Source organism: Panthera tigris, chromosome D1, assembly GCF_018350195.1.
Source record: "Panthera tigris isolate Pti1 chromosome D1, P.tigris_Pti1_mat1.1, whole genome shotgun sequence".
Lineage (NCBI taxonomy): Eukaryota > Metazoa > Chordata > Mammalia > Carnivora > Felidae > Panthera > Panthera tigris.
This window is the reverse complement of record NC_056669.1, coordinates 6,334,591-6,354,896: the sequence shown is the minus strand read 5'-3', so window position 1 is coordinate 6,354,896 and position 20,306 is coordinate 6,334,591. Positions and strand designations below refer to the sequence as shown.

The 20,306-nt window shown below is 46.5% G+C and overlaps 1 protein-coding gene across 1 annotated transcript in view; it reads right to left on the bottom strand.

Moving 5' to 3' along the window:
- ELMOD1 (ELMO domain containing 1) overlaps positions 1–20,306 on the bottom strand; it is a 91,127-nt gene that overhangs the window by 55,893 nt on the left and 14,928 nt on the right. The window contains exon 2 of the mRNA XM_042957825.1: positions 9,091–9,296. The gene's annotated coding sequence lies outside the window, so the exon portion shown is untranslated. The remainder of the gene's footprint in view (positions 1–9,090; positions 9,297–20,306) is intronic.

Below are 20,306 nucleotides of genomic sequence, written 5' to 3'. Positions count from 1 at the left end.
CTAGGTTTAGAGGTTAGGTAGCCAAAAATAACTCTTGAAATGATGACACGGAGCTGGTCCAGTAAAGATACTTCTGATGCCACTGTGTCGAGACTCTGGAGCAGACACCGCTGTCCCCCAGCACTGGCCAAGGGGTGTTGCTGTCTGGAACAGCCGCCCCCAGGGCAGGGTCTGGGTCATGGGCCCGGGATGCAAGGATGATGTATCAGCATTTTAGCTCCTATGGTTGGGGGAGGGGGGGGGCGGGCTCTGCCTCATAATGTAGGACAGCCCCCAACACGGGAAGGGGGTTCAGAAGGCAGTGTTCAAAAGGAACGAAAAGTGTCCGCCCTACACTATAAACAAATACCTTTGAAAGCCAAAACACAGTGCGGAGTAGTGAGTACACAGAGAGAACAGGAGGGGCACATGCTCGCCTTCCGTCTCTGAGTTGATTAGGTGTGCTGTGCGATTTTATTTTAGAGCCTGGACACATGCCCATTGTATGGTTCTTCAGTATCCATGCCTTTTTGAACTAAGAATTTCAATTCTGATCTTCGATAATGAAAGAATACCTGTAAGTAACCTTTTAAATTGAACCCGAGGTGGTCACAGAATGGAGGCACTTACTTTAAGTGATGATTGATTAATTACCTAGGGAATAATCATTAAGTAGAAAGAATAAGAATAGATATTATAAATCAACAAAAGGATGTATAATAATTACATATTACATAAATAGTACCAGGCTGAATTAGACATTGGCAGATTCACGTAGAAGTGCCTGGGAGCTCAGCGTAAAGTGCATAATCAGATTTAGGAGGTGCTTTTGAGGTCATGGGTGCCAGCGTCCAGCCCAACAGAGAGAGTGCCTCTTATTACATCCCTGACAGGTGGCTTGCCATGCATCATTTTGAGTATAGTGTGTTATATTGTGTGTTTCTGATACAGACTCTATTCATCTCTGAGTCTAACCAAAGATAGCGTTGATTTCTTTTGTATTGTTGGTTAATACTCAAGTGAACTAAAACTACTTTTTACAACCCAAACTGTTGTTAACTAGGACTTCCACTCCCATGTCCTTGGGCAACTGATTTTAGATCCTAAATGAAGCCAACATCTGTTTTTCTTCTTTTTTAAAAAGACTTTATTTTTAAATTTACATCCTAGTTCGTTAGCATGTAGTGCAACAATGATTTCAGGAGTAGATTCCCTAATGCCCCCTTACCCATTTAGCCCATCCCCCCCCCCCCCACAACCCCTCCAGCAACCCTCTGTTTGTTCTCCATGTTTAAGAGTCTCTGACAATATCATTTCTTCTTAAGTACAGTCTTAGTTTCAGCCCTTGCTCTGGGCTCAGGGATATCAGATTTAATAGTGATTGTCATTCAGGGGCACCCAGGTGGCTCAGTCCGTTAAGCGTCCGACTTCAGCTCAGGTCATGATCTTGTGGTGCGTGAGTTCGAGCCCCACGTCAGGCTCTGACGGCTCAGAGCCCGGAGCCTGCTTTGGATTCTGTGTCTCCCTTTCTCTCTGCCCCTCCCCCTGGTCATGCTCTCTCTCTCTCTCTCTCTCTTTCTCTTTCAAAAATTAAAAAAAGAAAATGATTGTCATTCAAACACACTAGTGTTTTGAGCTTTGCAACATCAGCAAACCTAATGTGCATATGGTCAAGTATACCTGAGTCATTGATAAAACGTTGTCATGTCAGTGTCTGAAGCCAACAGAAACCATGTGGGCTTCCACGCCTGTGAACATTCTTTGGGTACAGCTGGTCAACCCAGCTATTAGACCACATCCTACACCTTATTTCTGCCTCTCCCTCTCAAAGGTGACTCCACAGCCCCATTTACAGATGCATTCCAGAAGGATGTTGTAGATATAAAAATCTGATGGTCTAGCTCTATTTTAAACACGCTAGGTTATCCACAGTTTAAAGGAGTAGTAGGAGAAATTTCTGATACAACACAGAACTCTTCAGTGAAGCAAAAACTGTAACCCCAATCCTTTTTTAAGTCTTGATTTTTATATACTGGGTTTACTGTTGGGCCGCATACACATCACACATGAGTCAATATGAAAGTCAAAATTCTGTGTTAGGCATTTTAATACAGGCTTTAAAAATTATGACTAGCGATGTGCATAATACACATTTTAATTAAAACAACTCTGACAAATGCTTACCATTTTAAGAGAATGTATGATTTAACTTCTTAAATAAAAACAATTGTTTTTTTAAGTTTTTGCTAACTTAAATGGATTCTAAGGCCAAAGAAAAACTAATTAAAATTGAAATGTTCTACTGGAGGGGCACCTGGGTGGCTCAGTCTGTTAAGCGTCTGACTCTTGATTTAGGCTCAGGTCACGATCTTGCAGCTTGTGAGTTGGAGCCCTGCATCAGGCTCCGCGCTGACAGTTCAGAGCCTGCTTGGGATTCTCTCTCCTTCCCTCTCTGCCCCTCTCCCTGCGTACTCTCACTCTCTTTCAAGATAAATAAACTTTTTAAGTGTTCTACTGCAATGTAGAATCTTCAGAAAACCTGTCTTCTAAATTCTGAAGGGGAGAACATTCTTACTCTTCTTCTAAAGGAAAAAGGAAGAAAGGTACTTGTGCAGCAAATTCATTGCAGAGATGGATTCACACTTAAAATATTTATAATGCCAACTGGTGATATAAAAAAAATAGGAAACAGAGTTTATGATGTCACTGATATAAGCTAAGCCAAAAAACAGCTGTGGGATAAATAAATTATTCGTTTCATCATGAATGAAACCTTCAAAACACATGGCAGCCTTTTGCCATCTACTTGTACGAGGGAACTAGGAGGGAGAGTTCTAGCAGCTGAAGTAAGCTCTTATACCAAGACTTCTAATTAACCAAGTCCTAATACCAGTAATTGAGAGGGAAACAACATTTAAAGGCTATATAAAGACCTTTGAATTCTGCAGTTATTAGCTTGTTTGAGACTGATTTTTTAAAGGGGTTTAATGAGTCCTTCTTAAGCATTTGCCACAATCATCTTGCTTTGTACCAAAAAAGCAAAAAATGAAACAGAGCAAATTGTGAATTATCTTGATGGTGTCTAAAACATCGGAGGGTACACAGACAATACACAGATTGTCTAATTATCCTGAAAATGAAATTATTTATCCCTCAGAACAGTAGTCACAGTTGGCATCTATTTTATAGACATAGAGGATTGGAGCTGGCACGATTTTCTTTTTCTAAATGTGCATATCTTCCATTTCACAGCACAGAAATGAGGTAAAATAAGACTTGCTTGTGGTCAGCAGAAGTGCGCTGGAGGGTTAAAAGCTCTTGGGATGCAAGAACACACTGTCTTCAGATTCTTTAAATTCAGAGTATTTACTGAGGACTTAGACTGTGAACTGAGCACACAATTTCAGTTAAAGCTCTCTTGGGGTGATCGTGCACATAAGCTTGTCATTAGAGACCACTGCAGTAAGCCGTTCTTTAATAAGCCATATCCATGTGAAATCTTGCTGAAAAAAAACAACCTATGGTCTAACTGCCTGGAAATTTTAGCAAGCTTAGTATGTGCTAGATCACTTTTTTTTCTCATCTACTGTCAGAATTATAAGGCAAGACGGGGCGCCCGGGTGGCTCAGTCGGTTGAGTGTCTGACTTTGGCTCAGGTCATGATCTCGCGGTTTATGAGTTCGAGCCCCGCGTTGCGCTCTGTGCTGACAGCTCAGAGCCTGGTGCCTGCTTCGGATTCCGTGTCTCCCTCTCTCTGTCCCTCCCCTGCTCACGCTCTGTCTCTCTCTTTCTCAAAAATAAACAAACATTAAAAAATAAAAATAAAAAGAATTATAAGGCAAGACGTGTTTGGTAGATATTACAAAGAGGAACGGTACAAATACCTGAAATAGGATTTTTTTTGGCTCTATTTTAAAGAATAATCCTTTGATAAGAAAGATCCTAATTAACTACTTCATTATACATTTCAGCATAGAGTAATTTTTGTGATTTTTCAAGAACTTATTATAAAATACGAAGTGGAAATGTAACCATATGGAGGGCACTCAAGCATAGGAGCTTCTTCTGAAGATGGTTGACAAACCAGATTTGTTGACAAGTGCAATCTCGAATGGCACTCTGGTGTCATCTCCTTGAGACTGGCAAATTGGAACATTCAAGATATGAGTAACACTTCTCTACGTGGCCTGTGCTGGTCTGATCTTCAACTTCTCTGGAAACTTCCTGTGCTGATGATCAATAGTGAAAGTGCCCGCTGGGTTTTCGAAGACACGAATGTTAAGTGGTGTCCTATTTTTTCGGAATTAATTGCATTTGGAATGTTCTGAGCGGGAACTCTCTGGTACTACAAGCATCTGGTCATTTTCACATAGTGCTATTTCTGTAAAATCTACATTCTTTCCACCATCAGAATCTATTTCTGTGAAACCTACATTCTTTCCACCATCAGAATCTGCTTCCTTAAAGATAGCTGGACCAGATCACGCAGTCATTGCCCTTTAGTATCTTTTCCTACTTGAGGCGATAGATTTGTTAAAGCTAAAACACCTGCTAATCCTGTGTCAGGAATTTGTGCCAGAAGCAAGTGAATATCGATCAACATCTCAAATATTACACTTTAAGATCTACTTGTATACAAAATACTATATAAATAGTATACTCCAGTATTACTCAACAATGACTTTTTACCCGAGGAAACCAGGATGGTGGTGGAACAGTGAAGGAGCACTTTGGGTATTAATCAAAGGGCAGACCAACTGCTTTGTTAAATGCAGCAAAATGCATTCGTCCAGGTACCATTTCCGGATCCCTGCATTTGTCCCCACTGCTCCCTCCAGTCCCCAACTCCCCAACTATTTAAAGTCTTTCTTTAGAATCCCCTTCTCGTCTCTTACTTTCCTCATTGTCAGCAGGCCACTCCGTCCTCCAGCTGAGGCCATCAGGTAAAGTCCTTCAACTTCCGGTCCAGCTCCCCTCCACAAGGTGTAAGCCCAGGGGTGTTTTTCCTCCCAGGATAAGGATAAGATCTCACTCTCCGATTCAAGGCCAGACCCGTGCAACGTGCTGGTCTTCTCACTCCCTGCCTGGAGCTGCCCAGCAGAATTCCGTGTGGCTCCCAGGCTGCAACACACACAGGCCCTAGTAGGCCTCAGGTCTCTATGTGGACGCCCCCTCACACACACTTCCCCCACTCTGTAGCTGGCACCTCTCACGAGCAGCTCAGGCAGGGGGACTCGACAGATACGTGTTGAACTGAAACTACTAACTTTTCAGCATGAGTTATTTTCAATAGCTTGAACCAGAACTGAGCCTGTCCCAGATTGTCTGCAGAACAGCATATGATTCCTGCTCCACTTTATTTTTTCAACCCATACATGACCCAAAAATGAGGAGTGAGAAATTTCTAGTGACTAAAGTTGCCAGATAAAATGCAAGCTGCTCCATCAAAACTGATTTTCAAGTAAACAATATGGATCTTAAGTATAAGTATGTCCCAGGGGGCATACTTATACTAAAAACAATTATTCATTGTTTATCTGAAATTCAAATTTAACTGGGCAGCCTGTATTTTTATTTGCTAAGTCTGACAGCTCTACCAGTGACTCCTTAAAAATTCTCAGAGGACTCAAGGAATGCTTTAGAGCACTTGGAGATTTGTGTTCCAACTCTGCAAACTTCTCAACTGGGCAGATTTTATGTCTGTTAATGCAGCTGGGTTTCTTTCTGAACATCTCAGCAACATACTTTAGCAAGTGCTGTTTATTATATAAAATTTTCATCTCTTTTGCCAATTTATAGAATTCCTTTCTAACATCTATTAATGATTTACGCAGAAAGAATACCGTGGTACTGCTCCAAATCTCTTACAAAGCTGATATTCGTATTATCACTGTGCCTGAGTCAAGTCCTAGCTACATGTATTAATAACAATTTTTAAATATTTCGTATTTTCAGTTAAACCAGCAAAAGACAATATTGAAGATACCTAAGTCATCTTGGGGCTTCTGTTCTTCTTTAATCAGACACCCGAAGACAGACTGTCCTCACTAACAGGCTGGGGAGAAGCAGCCTGGCAGGCGGGGGTGGAGCCCGTGATCTAACCGCAGTGTGTGTGTCTTTGCTGGAGAAGCCTTCCCCAATTGGGAAGCATCTGTAAACCCAGGCGCTTGGGCTTCCGTGTGAATGGGCTGGAACGCGAAAAGAGTCGCCTCTTTCAGCATCCTGTAAATCTCGGAGGCTTGAAATCTTGGTTAGCAGAATGCCTCGCAGGTCGTTTTAAAAGACATACCTGTCTCTCTAAGGAAGGGAAAAGCAGGTTTCTTCTGCAAAGGAGTGAGTACCATTTTAGAGGACCGGCTGCCCTGTGTGCCGTTGACCCAAGGTGATGGTGCAATGGAAGTGAAACGAACAGCTTGTTCCAGTCCTGAAAGTTTCCTACGTTAATGTGTTCCTGTTTAAGTGTTCTTGACAGCGATTGCTCGTTACTTAAGACACTGACTCCTTATTCCCATGAAAGAAAGCGTTAGGGATGAACAGCTCCCTAAGCGGACGGATACGGAGTGTGCCATCCTCAAAATTTCATCTAGGCTGTTCTCGGATTCAACTTGGAGGGAGAGAGTGACCAAGTCCGCCGTGGCCACCGGGTGTCACAAGACGATAATGAATTAAGACGTCTATCCCGACACAAGCTCAGCACCTGCTTTCCACCATATTGGCCGCTCCGGTTAAGGACGGTTGTCAAGCTACCGGCACCACACGCACACACTGCAGGCATGCAGAACAATGCCTGGATGCCTGCCCAAAACTAGTCTCCAGATGACACACGCGATTTGTGGTCCCATTCCAAAGCTCACCGGGGGTTAGTGGCGTCATTCTCCTGGTTGGTGCGAGAAAAGGGATGGAATTGTTCGGAAAGCGCAAGGGCACGGGGCGCCCACCTGCCCGTGCAGAGAGCGGCGAGGCTCAGCACCACATTCATTAAACTTGATCTGAAGCAGGCGAGCCTGCGAGGTCGCCCCTGAAATATTCATAAGGCGTGTTACCCGACCTCCGCTCGGAGGTGGGGCAGGCGCAGCCCGCACCCGTACCCGCACTTGGGGGAAAGGCACTCACGACCGCACACGCCACCGCCACGCTCCCCGGTTCCACCTGCCTGGGAAGGAGCGATGCTCTCCTAAGGACTTTCTCGGCAGTTGCAGGAGGTGCGGCGCGCCGGCCCCTCCGGCGGCCCCTCCGGGACGGGGGCGAGGCCGACCCGCTGCCCGCGGCCCCCGCACGGCCCCGGGGGAGCCCCAGGACCCCATGTCTGCCGCTCGCGGGGCCCAGGCCGCCCTCGGCGTCCCCCCCTCCCATTCCGGCCTCCGCCGGGGATGCTTCCTCCAGAGCCCTCGCTCGGTCGCTAGGTGACCCGCGCGCCTGGGCCGAAACGCAAACGGCCTCCCGCGCGGCCCCGCGCCCCGCCCCCCCGGGTGCTGGTTCTGGGGGGCAGGTTGCGGGGAAGGATTTCGGTCCCGAAGCTCCCGCACCGAGGCCGGGCGTGCTTCCCTTCCCAGCCCCTCTCTGGCCACGAGCCTACCTCGCCGCTGCGCCCCGCACGGTGCCGCGTCCCCGTCACCACGTCCCTCCTCCCCAAGGGCGATCGCCCCTCGCGCCCCTGCCTCTCCGGGGTCGGCCCCCGGCGCGGCGACTCACCGGGCTCCCGGCGGCGGCGGCGGCGGCGGCGGCGGCGGCGGCGGCGGCGGCTGCGGCGGCTGCGGGACGCTCAGCAGGTCCGAGCGCGCGGCGGCCGGGTCTCCATCCCCGCCCTCGGCGGCGGCGCTCCACGCGCTCCGTCCGTCCCCCCGCGCCGCGGCTGCACCGGGAGGCCGCGGCTGCCGCACTGGCTGCGGGCAGGCGCGGGCGGGGCGGGGGCGGGCCCGGAATCTGGGTCGCGGGGAGCGGAGCCCGCCGGGAGGCGCCCGGGCGGCCGGCGGCGGGGAGGCGACCGAGAGCCGCCCGCGGAGGGCGCGCGGAGGTTTCCCGGGGACCGCGACGCGGGCGGCGACTGAGCATGCCCAGTCCCCGGGCGGGGGCGCGGGCGCGGGGCGGGGGCGTGGCGGGGGCGCGGTAGGGGCGCGGCGGAGAGCGGAGGGAGGGGGGCGGCGCTGGGGGCAGGGGAGCGGGGCGGCCGCGCGGGCCCAGGTCAGTGGCACGGGGCCCATCCGCGGGAGGCGCGCGGACCCGGGGACCTGTCGGAGCGAGATGCGCTCCCCGCTCCCTTCCCAGAGAATTGTCCAGAAGTCAAAGTTTGCTGTCAGTTCAGCTGCGGCCCCGCGGCCTCTCCCAGGGATTCCCGCAGTCCAGACGCCCACCCCACCTGCCTTCCTGTGCCTGGGGGCGGGGGGGGGGGGGGGAGGGAGGGGGGAGGGCAGCGTCGCCTTTCCCAACTCCTGGACCGGTCGGGTCAAGTTCTCCCAGGGCCAGCTCTTTCATTAGGTGTAATGGAGAGATCGAGTCCGTCCTCCCGGGTCACATATCTGCATTTCAACCAGGGCTTCGGAAACACTAGCCTCACCCCGGGGTTAATTGTTCTGGAGGGATGGTCCACCTCGTGGTCTGGGACTCTTTGGGGAGCATTGCTTCACCGCGCAATAGCGGTGGCCCAGGACTGCTCCGAAGCCCGTGCCTTTCTTTGGGATGGTGCTCGGTGTTCAATGAAGAACGTTTCCTCCCTACCTAAGCAAAAAGCTGCTCACGTTAGAGGCAGCATAGGTCAGGGAAAGAGGATGCGCTTCGAGGTCGGCCTTGATTTTCAGCGTCATTTCCTACCCTGGCTCCCTAGCCATTGGGCACCTCTGTGACCTGGAGGGTGGTGGCCCCGATCTCTCCGGACTGTTGTGAGGATTAAGTGAGGCAATGCGGTCAAACAAAGCACTTGGTATGAGGTAGATGTGCACTGAACAAGAGTCCCTGCGGGTCCCGCGTCCACTCTTCCGTTTTCATGAAAGGGGGGGGGGGGGGGGGGTAAGTGCTAATCTTTAAATGGTGAGCATTTGTGCTGTTGCCTTGAATTGAATAACCTGAAACTCGGATCTTTCCAACTTTTTGTTACAAAACATCAGCCACTACTACCTTGTGGTTCAACTCTCCAGTTTCTTTGTACTTCCTTGAAGAAACCTCCAGGGAAAAGCTAGACCAAGGCCGTGTATAGGTGGGACGCGCTTTGGGCAGGATTACCTGCATAAGAACTGCACTCTATCGTCTTCTAAGAGTAGATTAATTGGCCTGCATTCCGCTGTGGTCCACATTTCACAACTATTGCAGAAAGCGAGGGATGCCTGTATGAAAGGAAATTATAGTCTGGTGTGGGGAAGGTAGGTGGTAAACACCCAAACAATAAATGATCACCGAGGAACAGGTCAAGAATATTTTTGTGTTTGTGTTATTCGTCAAATTAATGTATGCAGTCCTGATTCGTCCTTCCAGAAGTATCAATAAAAATATTAATTAATACTGGCCCTAGGCCCACCAGATTACATGGACCTGGCTGCTGACCTACTTGCTCTTGAACCACTGATCTTTACACCTCTCTTTTGACTCCCTCAGCTAAAACTGGCCTAATCCCAAACGATTCTAGGTAGGTACCTGCAATCCCATATGATGAATGGAAGATGGTGAGGGGTAGGCCGGAGAGTTTAATCCCCACACCAAGTTATAGCCTTTCTCTGACTTCAAGGAATCTCCTCTCCAATGGCTAGATTCAGCCTGAATGCCCATATCTCCGGAATCCCAATCATCTCTCCCAGGATCATACACCACTCCCAGTCCCTCACCCTCTCACGACCTTTGGCCTCTGTTTATGTGAATAGTTCTTCTCTGTTGTACATCATTTGACTGTTTGGATCTACCCACGATCTGAATGACTCAAGCTTTTCTCTCTGATTCTCTTATTATCTGAGTGTGAGACAGACTTGGAGCCACGAAGAACCAACTTTCCTGAAGTGGATGCATATCCGTGTGTTCCATGGCATTGATGACACCCTTGTCACGTGACACCCTGTAGGGCGGGATCTCATTCATCCTTAGATGGCCACACTAGCTGGTGATCATTATGCAATAGATCCTCAAGATAAGATTGTGGAATGAATAAATGAATGTATCCAGGTTCTCAACTCTTCTTGCCTCCTCAGACTATAGTTCTTTTCTAACTATTCTTCCCACTAAGGCTAGGGTTTGGCTCCATTTCATCCTTTTCTACTCCACGATTTCCCTCCTGCCACAAATGCACAGATTTCTGCACTTTAGGGTCCACAGAGCATTCTAGAGAGAGCCTTAGCCATAATTTGTTACAAATTTGTGTGTTTTAACTAAAGCCACAACCTATTATCTATAAAACAGTATCACTCTTGCTTCCTCCAATCCACAGCAACTATCTTTAAAATTGTGTCTCTTTTCCAACTCCCACCCACCCACCACGTTTTGAGCAATGAACCTCTGGCTCTCCCCACTGCAGCAGCGAAGAGAGACCATCAAGGGTCATCAGCTCATTTATTATAAATATGTCCTCCATCCCCTCTTTCCTCTTCCTCTTCTTTCTCAGCAGAGTAGGTATTATCCTTATTCTCACGTGCTAGTCCAGTCCAATAGACTATTTTCTTCCATCTTTGGTCCCTCCCTTTTGGCTATCACCAACTTTCTCTCTCTTACCTCTCTCAACCACCTTCTATCTTCTGATAAACATACTCAGAGTTTGTTAGGAGACCTGATTTGACACCATTGCCCTTTTAAGGTGTCTAAAAATGACGGTCTAGTATAATGCTCTTAGGGGTTCTTTAAAGAAAACTCATTCGCTCTTTCCCGTCTCCAGGCATTTCTTTTGTGCCTCATCATGGCTACAGTTACAACTGCCAAGTTTGTAAGCACACAAAGATGTGTGACCTCATGGCCTGCTAACTGAAAAAGCTTTTCTAAATATCTCCATCATCAGACGTCTTTTATCTGTTAGTAGAGTACCAGCTAGGTGCCGTTCAAGGAAAACTCCTCTGACGTGCAGGTTTGTCACAGGCAAATAAAGCATTTCTCGTCAGTTAATCAACATTGGAACACTCAACGGATAGACAGTGTAGTAGGGTGACATACAGAGAGGCACGTAGAGTTTCAGGTGACAGCCTGTTGCAGACTGCTGCATCTTTGGATTCATCCAGAAAGTCCTCCCGGGCTTCCAAACTGGTGAGGGTTCTTGCCCAGGTGGCTTGGAAGCAATTAATTGTTGGAATGAAGGAAGCCAAGTGTTTGGTGACATTTGCTACAGCAACGTTACATAAAGTGAAAGCGCCAGCCTGGAAAGTCAGGGATGTAGGCTTCATTGTTTTCAGTTTTCTCCCTAAAGTGAGGATGACGAGAAGAACGTCTGCCTCAGAGTGTTGCTGGCGGGATTAAATGAATGATTTGTAAGGTGCTTAGCTTTGTGGCTAGCCCATTGTGCTCAATAGACGTTAGCCATGAGTCTAGCTGCATTGTTTTTGGATCAAAATCGTATTTAACAGATTACCGTGAGATCAATGCACGTGGTAGTTGAAGGAACCGAGATCGTCCGATGTAGCATTTAGACATAATGAGTGGAGACGATCTACAGAGGAGGAAATTGTGCCACCAAAGCCTGCCCTAATTACAGCAGTGGAGCTGAGGAGGAGGGGAATGCTGTGCTCCATCATCTACGGGATTCCACATCAGCTCATTACAGGTGACGCAGAGTCTGGGTCTTTCCAGGCAGGTGGGTATGCCGCCTTGCTCAGGAGATCTCTCACTGAACATCATCCTTAGGAATGTATTTGAATAAAAGCCTCCCCACCCAGAGGTTTCTATCTTTGGCAAGGGTTCTGTTGAGCAATGGGCAAGTGGGAGTTTCCTGCCTGGATCATTTTGTGGGTGGGGTGGAAGTCAGGGCCCATGTATTTATTTTTAATCTAGCTCCGGTCTTGGGTTTTTTGACTTGAAGAACTGCTGGTAGAAGATGTATGTGTTGGGTATATTGGCTTCATAATGAAACCAGAAAGGCAACCTCTGGGCTTCAAAAGTATTGGGCCTTGTCTCCTTTTGCCTAATTGTTGTGTCAAGTTTAGAAATCAGTTTAAGGCCATTCTGTCTTCCGATAGCATGGATTTTATAAGCCTGTTGGAGTTCTGGGTACAAAACAGAAGTGGCAGCTGGACCCGGTATGCCTGTTAATATCTATGTTGATAAAATTGTGCCTGGGATTATGTGAGTGTTAATCATCATGTCAGAGAATTCTCGAAACCAAGTACAATAAGGCTCTTAGACACGTTGCCTGCCATGTTAGTAGTTCTCAAAATATGGGATAGCGAGGGCTTTCTGGGGGTCTAAACACTGGTCCAAAATGCAACATGTTTACTGATCATTTATTGAGCACCTAGTGTATATAATGTATTGTGCTAGATAACTGGGGGGACAAAGACGGATAACACACCATCTACGATCTTGAGGAACTCCTATCCAAAGAGAGGTATAAATGTGTGTACACACACACACACAGTGTGGGCTTTTTCTCCAGGTTTTCTCTAACATAGGATTAAATCTCTACTAAACCTCCTTCTGTTCCCCTTTCAATCACCCTGTCAGACTCCTCTGGGCCTGGTTTTTGTTTAAGATGTCACTGCCCCATGACAATGCAGGCCCCAAATAGCTGTGAGTCCTGGTGCTCAGTCTTATCAGCCAAGTCCAAGGGAGTTCAATTAATCTCCAAAAGGTGGCTGACCCTGCAGGAATCCAAGAGCAAGAAACTGATGTCAGATAACAGGGCACACGTTGGAATATTTTGTGACTGACACTGTTTGATGCTCCTACGTGGAAATTTTGGTGGGCCCAACCTACAATGGCCTTTCCTGGTAGGCAGCCTCGAGCTGGGGCATTGACATTTAATATGTGGCAGCTTCTAGACTAGAATATATTTAAGGAGCAAACTAACATTTTTGAAGGGTTTTGTTGTTGTTGTTGTTTGTTTTTGTTTTTGTTTTGGAGGACAGTCAAGTTTAGTGGATGGGAGAAAATGTAGGCTTCTATTAGTCTTTGAAAATCAAGCTATGATTCGAATTAAGAAGCTGTGTCATTTCTTCCTGAAAATTGATGCTGCTTAGGTTGCAGTGAAATCCTTTGGTAAAATTCTGGAAAGATAAGTTACCTGGTTGGATGCCAAGATAAACTTCAAGGACAATTCAAGACACCTGCAAAAACACGTATTTTCCCATGGGCAACAAATAAGAAAAGGCATTTATTGAAAATGACATGACCTAAAATACATAAAAGTAAGTGGGAATGTCCTTGGCTTTGTGGATGGTGCTGGGCTAGACATGGCTCTATATCTGGCCTCATTTCCCTTACCGGTCAAAGCCTAGCCAACTTCTTGGATCTCAGTAGTGGTGTAAAGGAGTTTCATGTGTATTAAATTTTAAATTGCTCGTTGCTGATCCTGGGGTTGGAACCCTGCTCCACATTGTTTTAGGTGGGACAGTGAAATTAGCTGTATTGTTTACGTCATCTTCAAAGACCTCTGAGAACCAGAACTCATGGCTCAGGTGATCGGACTTGAAGGAATCCGTGTTCAGGGATCTCAGGATAGATACAGCAGTGCCCAACTCTCTGTTGCTTCTGGTTGACTTGTTGACTTGGGGGACACAGCCAAGAAGGATGTGGCCAGACTTCACCCAAAGGATACAGGAGTGCTGACGCATAGGCACACATGTACCCCAATATTTATAGCAACGCTTTCAACAATAGCCAAATTATGGAAAGAGCTCAAATATCCATCAACTGATGGATGGATAAAGATGTGGTTTATATATACAATGGAATACTACTTGGCAATGAGAAAGAATGAAGTCCGGCCATTTGCAACAGCATGGATGGGACTGTGCTAAGTGAAATAAGTCAGGCAGAGAAAGATGGATATCATATGTTTTCACTCATATGTGGGACTTGAGAAACTTAACAGAAGACCACGGGGGAGGGGAAGGGGAAAAATATATATATATATATATATATATATATATATATGCGTGTATATATATACACCGTAAGAGACTTTTAAATACAGAGAAGAGGGGCACCTAGGTGGCTGAGTCGAGCGTCTGACTTTGGCTCAGGTCATGATCTTGCGGTTCTTGAGTTTGAGCCCCACATCGGGCTCTGTGCTGACAGCTCAGAGCCTGGAGCCTGCTGCATATTCTGTGTCTCCCTCTCTCTCTGCCCTCCTCTGCTCATGCTCTGTCTCTGTCTCTCTCTCAAAAAATAAAATAAACATTAAAAAAATTTAAATACAGAGAAGAAACTGAGGGGGGAAGGGAGTGGGGGGGTAGTAGGGGGGTGGGGAAAATGGGTGATGGGCATTGAGGAGGGCACTTGTTGGGATGGGCACTGGATGTTACATGTAGGTGATGAATCATGGGAATCTACTCCCAAAGCCAAGAGCACATTGTATACACTGTATGTTAGCTAACTTGACAATAAATTTTACATTAAAAAAAAAAAGGATGTGGCCAGAATGGCAAAGAAATGGCTCCTTCTTTCTTTTTTTTCTTTTTCTTTATCTATTTTGAGAGAGAGAGATAGAGCACGAGTGAAGAGGGGCAGAGAGAGGGGAAGAGAATCCCAAGCAGGCTCTGCACTGCCAGCACAGAGCCCGATGTGGGGCTCAATCTCATGAACTGTGAGATCATGACCTGAGCTGAAACCAAGAGTCAGATGCTTAACCGACTGAGCCCCCCAGGCACCCCTCTTTTTTTTTTAATTTGAGAGAGAGAGAGAGAGAGGTGAGGGGCAAAGGGAGGGGGAGAGAGAGAGAGACAGAGAGAGAGAGAGAGAGAGAGAGAGAGAGAGAGAGAGAATCTCAAGCAGACTCCATGCTCAGGGCAGAGCCCAATAGGCTCAATCCCACGACCCTGGGATCATGACCTAAGCCGAAATCAAGAGTCGGACGCTCAACTGACTGAGCCACCCAGGTGCCCTTGGTTCCTGGTTTCTAATTCATGGGGGATTGAAGTCTCCATTCCTAGAGAAAGGGACAGTTCTCATCACTAGAAGGAAAAATAGTTTTCCATTAAAAAAACACAAAACAAAACTGAGTGAGGGTCGGGAGGCATATGGAGAATCTTAAATTTGTACTTTTCTCAATCATTGATTTCACATATAGTTTTCATTAAAATAATTTTGTCATGTTATGCTCTTTACATGGTAAGACTACCAGTAGACAGGGGCGCCTGGGTGGCTCAGTCGGTTTAGCATCCGACTTTGACTCAGGTCATGATCTCACGGTTTGTGAGTTCGAACCCCGCATCAGGCTCTGTGCTAACAGCTCAGAGCCTGGAGCCTGCTTCGGATTCTGTCTCCCTCTCTCTCTGCCCCTCCCATGCTCATGCTCTGTCTCTCTCTGTCTCAAAAATAAATAAACATTAAAAAAAAAAACTACCAGTGGACAGCATTTTGGTGACTTTTGTGAGCAGTCTATGTGGATGCAGTGAAAATTTTTGAATTAGGACCTAGTTTAGTTAAAAGAATTCTGTTGGACGCATAGTCTAGGATAATAATTAAAAGAGATTAAAAAAAATCTCTGGCAATATTGCATTTAAAACAGATGGCTTGGTCATGCCAAAACTATTGAAAGGCTACAGTGGAGACATGATAACAAATATTACACAACATAATGTTGTTGCAAGTCTCTGATTTCACCACAGACTGTGAATTTATGGGGTTCTTCTATTCCAAACTATTTTCCAATAAAAGTTCCATATGTTTACCTGACATGTGTACTGTACCACTTGCCTTAAACTTGAATATACTATTTACGTCACAATCAACATCAAACCTAACGGCTTTTTTTTTTTTAATGTCTGTAGAGCAGAAGTTTTCGTTTTTATTTTGTAACTGAATAATTCTGATTCTTCTCAAAATCAATGTAATTGATTCATCTTCAGGTGAGACAACCCTGAAGATCGAGTTATAGTTGTTGGTGCTTTAAATTTATTTTTTCTTCAGAATCTACCAGCTGGTTGCTGAAAGAGGGAAAAATATAATAAAATGTGGCTTTTTCTGTAATATTTATGTGATAGAGAAGAATTTGAGTTAAGTTTTAAGTATTGGGGATGCCTTTAAAATCTGTTCACTAATTTAAATCCTATATTATGTGACCTATTGGCAAAAAATTCTGTACTGAGAAGCAAAAAAAAGTAATTTTTGTGACTATGTATTTATTTCCTGTCGAAAGCAACAGAGCCCCTCCCCACCCCCCATTTTGGAAGTATGAGTAGGTAATGTATTTTGAATAAATAAGGGACGGATGGATAGATAAGTGGATGGATGGGCAGATAAATGGAGGGAGGAGGGAGGGATGGGACATGGACAAGGCATTTATCTGTCCAGAATTTTCTGAGACTCACCAGATTTTCAAATATTTTTCTCTCGGGGTGCCTGGGTGGCTCATTCAGTTAAGCGTCCGACTTCGGCTCAGGTCATGATCTCATGAACCCACAGGTTCATGGGTTTAAGCCCCATGTTGGCTCTGCACTGATAAGGTCAGAGCCTGGAACCTGCTTCAGGAAGATTCTGTCTTCCTCTCACTCTGCCCCTCCCCCGCTCCTGCTCCTGCTCCTGCTCTATCTTCTCTCTGTGTCTCTCTCAAAAATAAACAAACATTAAAAAAATATTTTCTCTCATTGTCAGATTCTGTTTCAGATGACGAATCTCAATTTTTGGTTCGGAAGATGTGTTACCATATACGTGGAGGTATTTCTCTTACTAATTTAATATGCAAACTAGAAAAAAAAAAGATTACCATGACATCCTGTCTTCGTGCTGGATTTATTGAGTGCTATGTGCTAGGTTCTGGTGGATAGTGGGGATGTGAAGGTAAATAATGTGGAGACCAGCCTCAAAAATAGTAGCAGTCTAGTAGCAAAAAGAGTCACGGAAACAGATAAATTTAAGGGGTGGACTGGAGAGATGGACAGGTGCCTGTGGGGAGCCCACTGGAGGGAGTGCCTGAGTCTGTGTGTCTTTAGTATGTCCGGGAATTCCATACACACAGCAAAGCTTTTCCATCACAGAGCATGTCTCCTTGGAGCTCAGGGGCATGTCGGGACAGCACCCTGTGACTCGTGCGGTGTGGGTATGCAGCTGGTGGTTTTTAAGTGTGTTAGTCACACTAGGGAGCAGCCTGTGGTGATGTGCATCTCAAAGTTTGACTTTCCAGCCCTTGAAATTCCGCATAACAGCCAGCCTGAGAGTACCTGCTCTTTTGTGATCGTAGGAAGGGTGTTTCTTCTGTGAAGCAGCTCTGGAATTCAAAAACATTATGTATCCATTCACAGTTAACTTCCGTGGCTAAGATGACAGAGTGTTTCTTGAGGGCCTGCTATAAATGAGACACATTTCTAGGGAGATGCCGCGTAGTTAGGCCCTAGAAAGTAGTTGTAGCCCTGGGATGATAATAACAACACCTGAAGATAATAAAAAATAATAAAAATAACTGACATCGCCACACCACTCCCACAAGGTAGCAGGGGCCGCTGCAAGCACTTCCTGTATGAACCCAATTGACATGGGGGCTCTCGTGCCCCGGATTTAACTGATTTCTGTGGATTTGGGAATAAAGGGGACGAGAAATTTGTGTTTGGATGTGCTGGGAAATACTGTCCTCTTGTAAAATCCCTGTTTAGTTTGCCGGATCACTTTAGCCAGCGTCTGCTTAGTGCCAGTGTGGAAGGAGCTGCTACAGATGGCCGGATTATCAACAATTTTCGGAGGCAGAGAAGCAGCCAATGGTAATAAGGAGAACTTTTGATGCCGAGGAGCTACAAGTAGGTGAACCAATATGTCTTTTTTATTTATAACATCTCTCCTTTCATGAAAGTCAAACACATGCTTTACTTAAATCAAGTAGAATTCATTATATTTTTCCTATTCCCTGTTGCGCTCTTGTTTCTACATCAAAGTTCTAAGTGACTGGGGTGCCTCATAAGTAAATGTAAACAAGTATCGTAAATTAAGAAACTAGGGGCAGAGGCACCCAAGAGAAAAATAAAAATCGCAACAGCCATGCCATTATGTTTTCAACATCGGCTTCAGGTGAAGGAAGTAAGGCACAAAATTACCCACAAAGGCTCTTTTCTTCTGTTGTTGCTCTCATTAAAATGGAGGAGGAGGGGCGCCTGGGTGGCGCAGTCGGTCAAGCGTCCGACTTCAGCCAGGTCACGATCTCGCGGTCCGTGAGTTCGAGCCCCGCGTCAGGCTCTGGGCTGATGGCTCGGAGCCTGGAGCCTGTTTCCGATTCTGTGTCTCCCTCTCTCTCTGCCCCTCCCCCGTTCATGCTCTGTCTCTCTCTGTCCCAAAAATAAATAAAAAAAAAAAAATAATAAAAAAAAAATAAATGGAGGAGGAACCCACTAGAACCGTTCGTGGTTGCTCTGTCCTAACGGAACATAATTCCACGGTTGTGTGATGGACTTGAACTGCAGGCATTTTCTTCCGTGATTGGAGAATTGGCTAAGAGATTCCTAGCACGCCTCGTTATAGGGAGAGTGCCATCAAAACTGTGGGTAATGTTTTCATTCTAGTTGAAACTGAGTTTTGTTGAATAGGAGGGAAGGGGCCAGGAATACTTGGAGCAGGGGTTTTGCATCAGAATATCGCTTGGGTAAACACTTCCCAAATAAACATGCTAGAACATCACCTAGGCCTAGGGAATCAGAATCCTTGGGGTGTGGGCCCCAGGTCTGTACGTGTTGGAAAACTCTCTCAGGTGACTCTAATACACACAGCTGATTAAGAACCACGTGCCTAGAAGATCAGCCAAGTTCTGCAAAAGCATAAACGGCAGTTCCTTTGGTTCCTATTTTATTATATTCTTGCAATAAAATAATAAAATGTGTATGTTTTAAGTTTTGGTGACGCTTTTAAAATCTGTTCACTAATTTAAATCCTTCGAAACAAGCCTATTGTGAATAGAATAGGAGGTGGTTATCCACCCCCCCCCTTTTTTTTCTGCCTAAGTGGAACTATATTAACTAGCACGACAGCAAGGGCATTTAATGGGCACTCCAGAGAGGGAAGCAATGTTTGCCATCATTTACCAGGAACACTTATTAGGCTGTGGTAGGCCTGGTAAGGCCACGAGAGACTGGGCCAGTTCGTTTACAGAGGAGCACGATGTACAGGACGGGTCTGGGGGAAGAGTCTTAAAACAAAATATTTCTCTAGAAGAATGTCCCTTGTTCATAGGGCTTTACTTTGTGCCAGGCCTCATTCAGAACTCTTTGTTGGCATCGGGCCTTTTCATCGTTGTAACAACCATAAAGGTGAGTTCTCCTGTGATGCTCACCTTCAAATGAGGAACTGGAGGCAAGGTGAGGTCAAGGTCACAAAGCTGGCAAGATTCCAGGAGGTCTGCCTGCATGTTGGAACGAGCAGGGGATATTGTCTCTCAAAGTCATGTAGTTGACTGCAGTTTGGTAGAAAGGATGATGAGTGCGAGTTTTGTTCTGTTGTGGGTTTTTTTTACTGATTGTTAGAAGCAGCCCCATGCATAGTGGCAGCCTGGGGTGTATTTTGGAAGCCGGGGAGGACGTGGGTTTGTCGCCATTTGCTGAGACCATGCACACCTCCCCCAGCTGCTCTCCTCAGTCGCCTTCTCTCCTTTGTCTTCCCCCTTCCTCCTTGCCCCACCGCTCCTCCGTTTCCACTGCTCAGGCTATTAGTCTAGAGACTTCACCTGCAGAAATTCTTAGCGCTCTCTAGAACCCTCGGGTCTAAACAGGCAGAGTGCGAGAAGAAAGGCAAGCGTAGACCGGGCAAAGGAGGCACGGGTAAGAGTCCTGTGGAGGGGAGAAGCCTAAAGGGGCGGGGAGGTATCCAAGGGAGTGGAGGGACGGCTGTCCCCGGTGCCTTTCCCTGCTGTCTGGACACGATTAGGCTCATGAGAAGCTGCAGGAAAGGGAGGTGGGCACACGTCTGAAATGAATGAGCTGCAGAGTGTGACGCCGGGGAGGACTCCCTGCACACAGGGCCTGTCTTTATTCCTCGTCTGCAGATGGGAGGGGCAGCGGCGGCCAGGGAGGGAGAGGGAGGCCCAGTCCTTAGGCTGGGCCGGACCACCACCTGCTGGTAAGGCCCCCGTCCCAGGTACGTGTCGGTGACATTGCAAAATCATGTCATGCTACAGCGAAAGGGACTTTGGAAACATTTGAGTCAGGTAATTTTTAAAAATTGTAGCCACCGAAGCCATATGAACGGCCTTCTACGGTGAACCCCCAAACGTAACACTGACAAAGGCGGATGTGCCG